This window comes from Bidens hawaiensis, unplaced genomic scaffold (genome assembly GCF_021521415.1).
Source record: "Bidens hawaiensis isolate Kalapana, Puna unplaced genomic scaffold, B.hawaiensis_p1.1 tig00015117_1, whole genome shotgun sequence".
NCBI lineage: Eukaryota > Viridiplantae > Streptophyta > Magnoliopsida > Asterales > Asteraceae > Bidens > Bidens hawaiensis.
The window spans coordinates 91,628-104,406 of NW_027492339.1; positions in this window are offsets into that span (position 1 = coordinate 91,628).

A 12,779-nucleotide genomic window follows, 5' to 3' on the forward strand; every position below is an offset into this window, starting at 1 on the left:
GATTAGATTGGATACAAAAATAGTCTTAATACGCTTTAAAGGTTTTAAGACCTAATTCATTGAATTGTGATAGAAGAGATCATATGATATTGTTAATAATATCAGGGTTAGGTTAAAATGCAAAGTAAACAACAAATATAAATGTATGAAGCAGGGTCGGCTCAACGGCTTATAGGCCTAAAGCTAACTAAATTGTTGGGGCCTATTTCAAAAACTATTATATATAAACCCTTCTCAATTACTCGAGCTTTAGACCAACAATAAAGATTCTTTTAGGCTTCTTGTTTTTGTTTGTTTAATCTTTTAGATTGACCTTATTCATACTTTCAAAGTTCTATTTTACATTATAATTCAAAAGTTGCAAACAATTCACAAAGACCTGATCTCAGTAGCAAACAATTCACATAATTTAAGTATAAAAATTGGGAACAATAATCAAAATTCACAAATTGCAAACGTAATCAAAATAGGAAGATTAATTAGGGCTTATTAGTGTACCTTAAAGCTTCAAAATAGGTTCAACAGAACTAGAATTAAGCCGACAAGCCTTCAAATCAAACTAATCAAATTAAGAATTAGGGCTCTAACAGAAACAAGATGAATCAAATTTATCGATTATTAAACTCGGAATCAAGCCGCCTTCGAAGAATTGATGTTCCACCTTCCCACATTCAGTTAATCATTTTGAAAGAAGATTGAAGTAAGAGATTTCGATTTTGAATTTCATATAGACTCAGAACTAGGGCCATTCAGAAAAAGTAAAAAAAAATAAAGAAAGATTCAGAATTTCCATATGTATTGCCGCTTCGATTCCTTGAGTTTGCCATCGTTGCTTGTAGTTAAGGCCTCCTTCAGTCCTTCATGTGAGTAGTTTCCCATTTTATCACCTCTTCTTCTAAATATAATATGGAGCATGAACCTGTTTAGTTATGTTATAACCCATGACCTGGTTTATCTTCAAATACAACCATCTTTATATGAAGATAACACTTTGTAAAATTTTGAAAAATAAATTATTGTGTGATACAAGTCTCGAACCCAAGACCTCATGTTTCAAACTAAAGATGTTTACCAACTCTACTTAAGTAGTTACTGTGTTGGATTTCTTGACTTATAAATTATATGTTGTTAATTCACTTATAATTAATACTAGAAAATCATTAAACAATTAAGTTAACATCCAATGTTGTATTCAAAGAGGCTTTTAGAGATTTGTTATCATGTATATTACTAAATTTAACTTTTTTGTTGTTTTTAACCACCCGTGTATCACACGGGCTCTATCCTAGTTAATTACCAATTTAAAAAAGCCCACTTATGAATATGAAAGCCCATACTGTATAACCCTTGGTTTAGCCTTCTAAGACCAGAGGCCTAAGCCCATGCCTTATTTAGCTGGTCCTTGGGCCGGGCCTGGTGAGAAGTATTCTAGTCAATTGATATTATATTTGAATGGTTGTGATTAATTTGAGAATTAAAAATGATGGAGAGGCCATATATGAAATAGTCCATATTGTTAACTCTCTCTCTTTACATACAATACACATGTTAATTTCCCCATCATTTTTACACGTTCATAAATTATTCATATGACAACTTTTTAAAAAAAATCACCATAATAACAAGTGGTTTTTATCTTTAATATGAGTACCACATTAATGTATAAAAAAAAATAGTGGGTTGTTATACATTGTGTTATTGGTTTGTCATTGTGTTTTTTAATTGAGGTTTCTACATTATGTTATAGGTTATGGTTATTGTGTTTTTCAATCGTTACACATATAAAAGATAAAATTTTAAAACAAAATGTACGTCATTGTGTCGTTATGCTCATCATTTTGTCTATTGTTCATTATTGCGTCTTTCTACTCATAATTTTGTTTTAATCATTGTGTATTATGTAATTACCATTGCGTTTTGTGTTTCAGATCATTGTGTAATATGTATTCACTATTGTGTTTATGTTTTATGTTATTGTGTAATATGCATTAATCATTGTATTTTATACCTTTATATGTATTATATATAGCTGTTATTTTATCATTATATATACATATTAGAATTGCATAACGGCGTTATTTTATTATTACAATTTTCAGATTTCATCATTAAAAAAACACACGTAATGATAAGCATAAAGACACAATGATAAATAGAGAGACACCATGATGAACATAAGACATAATAAAAAACATAAAGACACAATGTTATAATTATTTTTTTTATTTTTATAAAACAAAGTCATACTCATATTAAAGATAAAAAATGTTTGTTATTATGGTGTGCTTTTAAAAAAAAATGTCAAACAAAAAAATTATAGACGTTTTAAAATGATAGAGGAATTGATATTTGTCTGACATAACTTCTTACTTGAAATAAGCTTGTGTATGCTATGTAGCTGAAATCTTGACATGTTATTTCAAGTTAACTTTCAATTTAAACTTGAAGTTCTTAAAATGAATGAATGAATATGTTGAGTGATGGCCAAAAGTTTATAGTACGGATTTAAAGACTAGAAAGTTTATCAAACTAGGATTCGATGGCTTTCCGTCAAAACTGAATATTAGAGCGAATATATCATTATCGTGTCTAGTATATTATTTGATTAAGCTTTCTATATTATTATCTTTATTGTATATCTAATTTACATATAGTTCATTAATAATGCATGCCAGCTCAGGCGGTTTTGATTATTATACATTGTATTAAAGCCTTTGATTTCAAACATATGATTTTGGAGTTAGAGGTCTCTTTAGAAGCAACCTCTCTATACTTCGGGATAGAGGTACGGTTTGTCTAGATCCCACACTTCCATACTTGCTAATAATTATACATTGATGGAATTATACTGAGTATGATTGTTATTGTATCAAAGCCTTAAGGTTCATGTTTTCTTCTTTATATTTTTCTACTTCTCGTCCTACCCGTGGGGGATGCATGCTTAACACACACACACACGCACATCAGATTCTCTTTACTTTTTTCATGTCGAGCCGCAACCGCCTTACCACGGTGCAACCACCGATCTTATTTGATCACCTAACCAATCATCGATTCTTGAGATGATAGCCGATAATTTGTTTTCACACATTTTCTATCCAGTATAAGGTTTGATTTCCTCCCACTTTGACAACGGAGGAATATTGGAGAGAATATCACTAGAGTTTATTAATATGTTATTACCATGTTTAGAAGATACTATTTGATTAGGTTTTCTATATAATCATTTTATTGTATCTCTACATATATACTTGATTAATAATACATAATACCACACAAGGTTTTCCTTATTTATAATTTTTAATAAAAAGATACAAATTTTACCACTTGTTACTTTCACGTTAAACCTCATCCTTTTTAATTTAGTTTGTAGTAGTAATAATAATAATAATAATAATAATAAGATTTATAATTCCTAAAATTTATGCTTAAAACTATTAATTTAATATTTACTTCCAATTTTTTTTATAAATATTTAAAATTGTAATTATCTCTTATTTAATAAAAAAACGTTATTCAAAATATATGCATTTACTGAAATTTAAATTTAAGATTTGAACTTTATTACGTTTGTATATTCATCAAATTTTGCTATATATAAAAATAAACATAATATTGTTTCGTAACTCTCATACAAGTTAGTACACATAATAATTCAGATTGAACAAATCTTTACTCGGTAAACAGTATATATATCGGGTGTCATATACAAATTTAAAATTTCATTACTAGCATTCTGCGCAGTCAGGTTTTTGAGGTCTAATTAAATCAATGACAAAATGTATTTACGATTTAATTTATCTTATGATAGATTCAATTAATAATTATACTACTATGAATTAAAACATTCGTTGTTTATAACTTTTCTAAGAAAATGGATTGATACAAATTAAGTGTATCTTCTTCATTTTCGTTTTATTTAATTTGTGTTAAAAATTGAAAACCCTTCAGAAAATAAAATTGTGTTATTTATTTTAAAATGTTGTAAAGACCATTATATAACGACTATTTATTAATAATGTTTGATATGTTTATTGTTTATTACATATCGATTTTTTTATTAAATATTATATTTTCATAAATTATCTATGTAGTACTCGAGTCTCAAACTAATCATACATATATTGATATTCCAAGTTTATATACGTTATGTATGGAATAAAAAGTTTTTCATAACTACCAAACTTTTGTAACACGTTCAATCTTGATTTTTGAGGTGGGACATTGAAATGTTGATTTTGTAGAAGTAAGTATGCCAGATATTTTAGCATTGAAATCCTAACGTTTATTTATGACGTTATATGATACCTTATGGATACGTCACTAAGATTGCATTATTCAAAATTGTCAAGCTACCTAGCGGTCCTATTGGTTCAACTTTCTTTTTTTTGCTTCACATCGCGGCATATTGCTTCAACTAACTTGCCAAATGATTGCTCCATTTATTTGTGGACTTTTATTAATTAACTTTTATTAAAAATCGTCCTTATGGTATGAGAGAAATTTTACCCTTCGAATTTTACAGCTTCAGTTACAAAATTGTTTATGCGAGGAATGTAATTTAATTCTATTTCATGGAAGAGCTTGTTGAGCATATGTTATTTAAAACTTGGGTAACTAGAACATGACTTGAGGATTTAAGTGCCCTCTACAAGCAAAAAAAAATATCCTCAGGCCCAAATGACATACCGTAATAGCTAACGATGATTCGTGAAGCTTGTTTAGTATTCTTGATAGCAAATTAAATCATAATACCAACTTTTAATATGCTCTTCAACAGACGTTCTCGTTTCTTATATTAAATACCAGCTTAAGACTTTCTCACTTATTCATCTCATTTTTTTAAACGCTTTTTAGCACTATATAGTTGTTTGGGATGCATAATGTTTGGAAATCCAAATTCAAAAGTCAACCATTAATAATTACTCAATTATAACAATTCAAACATTCAACAAACCAAAACTAATTTAGGGCTCAACAAAACACCCAATTCTTACAATTAACAAATAAATATTAATCAATTAGGGCTCAAGAAAACACTAAATTCTAACAACTATCAATTGGGGCTAAATTATAAGAATCAAATAAGTAGAAGAATAAACAAAGAAAGCAGGCCGTAGTGGAGTGGGTGGCTAATGCAGCGTGCCTAGTGGTCGACGGTCATCGACTGCTGTGATCGATGGTGTTGGTCGATGAATCGTGGAGGACACGGTGGTATGCCGTTGTATTTTTGTTTCTTTTTTTCTTAATGTATTTTTATTATAATGTAATTACTATTAAGGCTTATGACTCGATTTTTTTTATTTGGGCCCAACCAGTAAGCTATGAGCAGGGGGCATTCCCAATAATCAATAAATTTCTTGGGTCAAAGGCAAGAAATAAATCAACCTTAAGTAAAAGTTTTTTTTTTATTATTATTTGATTTAAATAATTAAATTTTAAATGAGCCTGTTGTGTTATGATTTGGGTTGCACGAAATTTGTTTATTATAAAAATGAGTTTTAATGAATTAAGGAATTGAGTTTAGACATTAAGAATGCATATTTTATATATACATCTACACACACACACATGCACATGTGTAACATTCGTTACTTTTCAAACCCGAAAACCCGATCCATTTTCTAATTTTTGGTTCGGTTTATAAAGATATATATATATATATATATTTATAATGTTCTCAAGCTACGTTTCATGTGACATTCATTGATGTTTATTTGAATTTGAATTTGCATTTGCATTTGTTAAACTGAATCGTTTTGACATTTCAAAATATCCGTGTCCATCGTTTACCGTTAATATAATATTCATGATAAATTACAGTTATCGTTTGTTCGTTTATTATTTATTTAGTTCAATTAACGAACTTCCAAGATTCAAAGTTCTTATTTAAACGAATTCCCGAACTAAACGGGTTTAACTTGAAATTTATCCAAGTTTACTAATTTTTTCCCTTTATAAATCATTCAAGTTAAAGGTTTCAATTTAAAAACTTAAGTTTAATTTTGAATTAAATATAAACTGAAAGTTGAGGGTTCAAAATGCAACATATTCAAATTATAATATAATAATATTAAAATAAGTTCAACCCAGTCCAGATCCCCCCCCCCCCCCTCTCTTATGCAATTTTCCGGCAGAGTAAAATTCGGCGACGGTGGCATCACCGGCAAGCCAAATTTGCGTCATTAAACTCGTCTTTGACCCATTTGATTCCTGTAACGACTCTAGACCATGCTATTCATCGATAAACTACACTCTAATTACGTTATAACGGCTCCTAATCCTTCAATTAAACCCGCGACCCGGAATTTAAGCAAAATCGCAATAATGAGGATTAAACACAATATGCTTCGATTGACACTATAAATAGGACCTAATCCCATAACTAAACTTGTACTAATCATCAAAATAACATATAATAATTTCTGTAATCGAATTAATCCTTCAAAGTCTAACTCCGGCCAAGCCTCGGTTTGCCTTTAAATAGGAATATTTACAGGTAATTTTTATATGCATTTGATTAGTTTTGAGCCGATAAACGAAAGCCCTAACCTTAATTGATTAAACATGGAACCGCATTATCAAATTGAAATTGGGTTATTAGGATGAAGATGATGATCTTGATATACCGGTTATTATCAATTATTTCCAACTTTAAACTGAATATTGCTTTGGCTCAACTGGTTAGACGCTGGTTATAATACACACGAGACCCGAGTTCGAAACTCGGTCAAGTCCATGTCTTTAACAGATATCATCTTTTAACAGATATCATCTCTAGGCCAACTGGTTGGCACTCTGAACTTATAACGTGAAGAACCGGGTCAGAACCATATTTTTTTAATAAAATTATTTAATTTATTATTCTTTACTAATTAATTAATTTTAATCATTAAAAAATCATAGTAAAATCACAAAAACCATTTTAAATTAAATTAAAATTGTAAAAATTAAGTATAAAATATATTTCACCATTTTCGCTTAAAAACCAAACTTCCACTCTTGTAAAACGTTAATTAAAAATCGCTAAAACCCCATATCGTAACGTTTAAAATATTAAAAACTCATTTCCATTAACACGTTAAAAATATTTTCCAACTTGTAATTATTAATTCAAGAATCCCGAACATGTTAACTTTGCGTCTTTGTCAATAACTAATAATATTATATTATTAATCGCGTTTCCGTTAAAACATAAATATTAATATAAAAATCAAAATCTATAAAACTAATAAAATAATTCCTAAACTTTCAATATAAGCTTATACAATATTTAACCCCGTTAGATTACCGTTTGAGTCTCGTATTTATTTATCGTAGTTAGTGTGAATTGCTCTTTTGGACTTTTGTGACGCTTTCGGTTCCTTTGCCATTCTCAATCTTTTCGGCGATTTCGGATTTCTTTATCACATCAATTTATAAGGTGAGTTTTCATAACCCCTTTTTACTTTTACACGTTTTGGGGTGTAGCACGTCCAAACTTGGTTTTCTCGTGTCAAACTAAAATTCACATGCATGTCTTGTATGTATTTGTTTTGTATCATATTGATTGTAAACTGTGTGATTATGTGCTAGTTGTTTACTGTTTTTGTTGGTGGATACACATACTCATAGTGGGAGGGTCCGACGTGATGTACCTGCGCCGCTCATTTGTTTATGGCGGTATCATACACATACTCATAGTAGGAGGGTCCGACGGGACGTACCTGCGCCGTCCATTTGTAAATGACGGTATCATTATCATTATTCTATACTCCAGGTAGCTCGGCTAACGGGGGTTCCTTAGTAGATTTGACTTATGTCAAGCGAACGGGAATATCATGTATTTACTTTTCTTTTGCTTTATGATTGAGACGATACATTTTATTTGTGAATTTTTACACTTTTCATGTTATATATACAAAACTTTATGAATTCTCACCAACATTATTGTTGACAAAATATATTATTTTAAGCGTGTTGCAGGTTGAAGTTTAAGGATTGAAGACTAGAGTAGTTGAACCATTAGGTTACTAGAAACGAAATTCAAAGTTTATTGTATTATTATTTGATTGTGTATTTGTGATGTATTGAAATGAAATAAATATAATTATTGTCGCCTCAATAGCGTTACGAGTTTATGAGTTATCTGTACGTCACACCCGAGCGTATTCCTCTTTAGCTGGGGTGTTACAGCATGTACGCGCGCACACGCACACACATATATATAGTGTCAGTTTCAAAAGATAAACACAAAAAAGTGAGTAACTAAAGGAATCATGTCTTTTTACATGTAAAAAATGATAAAAAAAAAATATATTTTTACATGTAAAAAACATATTTTTACATAATCTTATTAGAGCTTTTACATATAAACACATGTATAAGTAGTTTTTATATATAAAAAAGTTTTTTTAAAAAAAACCAGCTAAAAAATATATTTTACAAAATTAAAATTTTTTATTATAATGTCTTCTACATGTATTTATAAGCAAAAGATCAAAAAAAAAGTTTATTCTAAAACTAATTTTTTACGTGTGAAATCGAGCTGGGATTACTCTATAAAATAGTAACCAAGTTTTGAAATTATTCCAATCAGGTCACTTATAAATTATTTTGTTCTAATTAGGTCACTAAAGTCTTCTTTTTGTTCCAATCCTAGATATTTTATCTGTATAACAGGTTGTCTAGGTTTTTTTTTTAAATATTTCAATATTGCAAAATATATTTTTTTAAAAATTTAATAAAAATTGAGAAAAACTGCAACAAAAAAAAGACCCTGAAAAATTGCGAAAAATTACAATATAATTAATATGCTCCTATTTTTTTAATTTTATTTTTGTATCGAAGCAATTAATAATTATACTATTAAATATTTTAATGTCACCCAATTGTCTTTTTGAAATTTTTCTAAAAAAATGGTGGTTTCTTATAAAAAACACCGTAACTTAAATTTTTCTACTTTTTTTTTCCATTTTTCGCAATTTAAAAATTATTTTCTCAATTTTTACTAATTTTAAAAAAAATATTTTGCAATGTCAAAACTATTAAAAAAAAAATTTTAAACACTAGATAACCTGATATCCAGGTAAAATATCTAGGATTGGAACAAAATATTTTATGAGTGACATAATCGGAACAATTTCAAAATTTTGTTACTATTTTATAGAGTAATTCTCATTTTTTACCTGTAAATGCATGGTTCCCTATTTCCCTACTTATTTTAAGTACCTCATTGAACTCTCTTATATATATACATACATATATAGATACACACACACACACATATATATATAGGGTGAGGATCCTAAGAGAACATTTTGAAATTGAGAACTTTGAGAACCATTTTGGATCACAAAAAAACTCTTTCAAAAAAATATTAAAAATACTATAAATCAAAGAAAACCGAAAATTTTAAAAAAGTAAAGAAAACACAAAACGTTTATTTAGCATCCCAGTTTCATAAAAAAATCTTAGTTTTGCTAAATTATACATATATGTATATTATTATTTAATCTCCAGTTACATAACATGTATCTTAATTATAGATATGTGTATAATAATAACATGTATATATGCATATATGTATATACGTGTTTATAGGTATTATAAATATATGTATAATTTAGCAAAACCGAGATTTTTTTATGAAACAAGGATGCTAGATAACGTTTTAGTTATTTTACTTTTTCTTATTTTCGCATTTTTTTTGGTTTTTATAAATTTTTTTATTATTTTTTTATTTTTTCTTGAAAGGTTTTTTTGTTGTTCAAAATGGTTTTCAAAATTCTTAATTTTCAAATAATTCTCACACGATCCTAATTATATATATATATATATATATATATATATATATGAGAAGAATCAAGATAAAGCTACTCCTTAAAAAGAAAAGTTAAAAACTCATAAAGAAATGTTTTCGGTAAAAATAATTGTTTTCAATTTTTTTTAATCCTTTTTATATATTGTAATTCTTCACCAGAATAAAAATAAAAATAAATAAATAAAAAAAAAAGCCGATATAGTGCAAATATGCAATAATGTTGTATTTTATATGTGCAATAATATGTATTGTATATGTTCAATAGTGTTTATTTGCATATATTTAATAGGGTGTATTGTATATGTGCAGTGTGTATTGTATATGTGCAATAGTGTGTATCATATATTGCAAAATATTAAAAAAATAAATAAAGTCGATGTAGTGCATATGTGTAGTAGTGTTGTATTACATATATGCAATAGTGTGTATTCGATATGTGCAATAATCTTATACTGCATATATACAATAATGTGTACCAAATATGTGTAATAGTATTGTATTCTATGCAATACAACACACTCTTGCATATATGCTATGTACACTATTACATATATACATTACAGTTACGAGGTTTTTCTTTGAATAATATTAACATATAAGAAGAATGAAAGAGAGAAAAACTAAAAAATATTTTTTTTAAAAAGGTTAAAAATAATTTTTAGGAGTTTTCAAGTTTTCTCTATTTAAGATGAGTTTTCTCTTGATGTCACCCTATAAATATATACTGTGTCCTTGAAAATATTGTGCCTAAGCCGAATGTCTGGTTTACCTATACAACTATATTTGTGCCGACTATGTGTGTAAACATAGACAATCGACTATAACATTAGCAATACAAACATCATTAAGATCAGGTGTAGATGCCCCCTATGGGGGCGATTTGCGTGACGTGACGACACATCATCATAAGGGCGTTTTACAACAATATGATATAGTGGATGAAGCCCATTCCAAGCATTATTATTATTATTATTATTATTATTATTATTTTATAATAACTATACCTACTAAAGCCAACCCACCAATCATTGACCCCCCCCTCCCCAACAATCCGACGCTGTGTGGGAGGCGCCCCCACCCTTATTTCCACCTAAGGCGCCGGGGGGGACAGTGCTCCTCAATGCTTTTGGGACGTTTTGGGTGGATATGATGCCAACTACGCACAGTCTAATAAATATATGTTTATTCTTTAATCTATTATCTACAAATATAATCATACATTCATGTTATGACCGTCTTTTAATTTTTATAACCAAATTATTTGTTAGGAAAATTGGTTTTTATTGGTCCCAACTATTTCATTTTTGTCGGCGCTGGTCCCAACTTTCATTTTGGCTGGCAACGGTCTCAACTTTAACATTCGTTTCTTCCACCAGTCCACGACTAACGGAGTACTAACTCCATTATGTTTTTGCTGATGTGTCCATCTGAGTTGTCAAAAAAATGTGACGTGGCAGCCACCTCCCCACACCACCATCCCACCGCCACTCCCGCCACCCCCCACCATCACCGCCCAACGCCGCATCGGCATCGTTGTCGACCTTTCCGACGAGTCCGCCTTCGCCGTCAAATGGGTCGTCGACTTCTCCGACCTCTCCGACGAGTCCGCCGACGAGTTCGAACATGAGAATGTGTTTATGAAGGCGTCGTAGAGAACGGAGGTGGGTCTGACGTGGGTTAAGATGAAGGCGTCGCCGGGACGGAGGTACTGGTTGACGGCCCATTTGACGGCGAAGGCAGACGGCGTCGCTGGGACGGAGGTACTGGTTGACGGCCCATTTGACGGCGAAGGCGGACTCGTCGGAGAGGTCGACAGCGATGTCGATGCGACGTTGGGCGGTGGTGGTGGGGGGTGGCGGGGAGTGGCGGTGGGACGGTGGTGTGGGGAGGTGGTTGCCACGTCACATTTTTTTGACAACTCAGATGGACACATCAGCAAAAACATAACAGAATTAGTATTCCGTTAGTCGCGGACTGGTGGAAGAAACGAATGTTAAAGTTGGGACCGTTACCAGCCAAAATGAAAGTTGGGACCATCGCCGACAAAAATGAAATAGTTGGGGTCAATAAAAACCTATTTTCCTATTTATTATAATAAACGACTTACTTTTAGTTCAATAAACTGATTCTTGAACCCCTTTTATTCTTATAATTGACTTATAAAAGTTTAAGTATTATAAGCAACATTGTATAATAATATTTTAATTTTATTAAAGTTCTGATAAAACAAAACAACAATCATACTTAGTAAATCTTACGAATAGCAAAGCTAATACTAGAGTCTATAAATGGTTAGATGTATGCAAACCTTATCTTTATCTCTAAAGATAAAGAGACTGCCTCCAGCCCCTGACTTCAAAACAAACAACATAAAAGTAAAACAAATAATACAAAACTGAAATATTTAAATATTGCACGTATGAGTATTTACAATATAAGTAAAACAATTGCACGTGTGTATTTACAATAAAAGTAAAACAACATTCATGTTTACTCTTCAATTTATCATCTACAAAAAGTGGTGCAGTATTTCTTCACTATTGGGAGACACGACAAACACACTTATTAAATGGGTTTCTAGGGACACCAAACATCTTCCTATACAAGGGGCTATACCTTGCTTGTATAGGTTTCTATATAACCCTATACAATACGTCATACATGGCATATATGGCCCCATATAGTCTTATACCGGATGTATAGAAGGGTGTCCCTAATAGGGCCCTTATTAAAACTTTTGTGTACTTCATCGAGGCAATGCATTTTTTTTAAATACTTAATTGTAGCAATTATTATGGTAGCATTTTGGAGTATAGGGTCATATAGAAGATAAAAAACTAGATTAAATTTAGGGAAAATTTTCAAAATAAGCATATGAAAATAAATTTCTAGTTTTAGGTATCATTATAAAAAATTTCAGAAATAATTATTATAAACTAGTTGTGTCGAGTATTTTGTAGAACCAGGTAAAACTTGT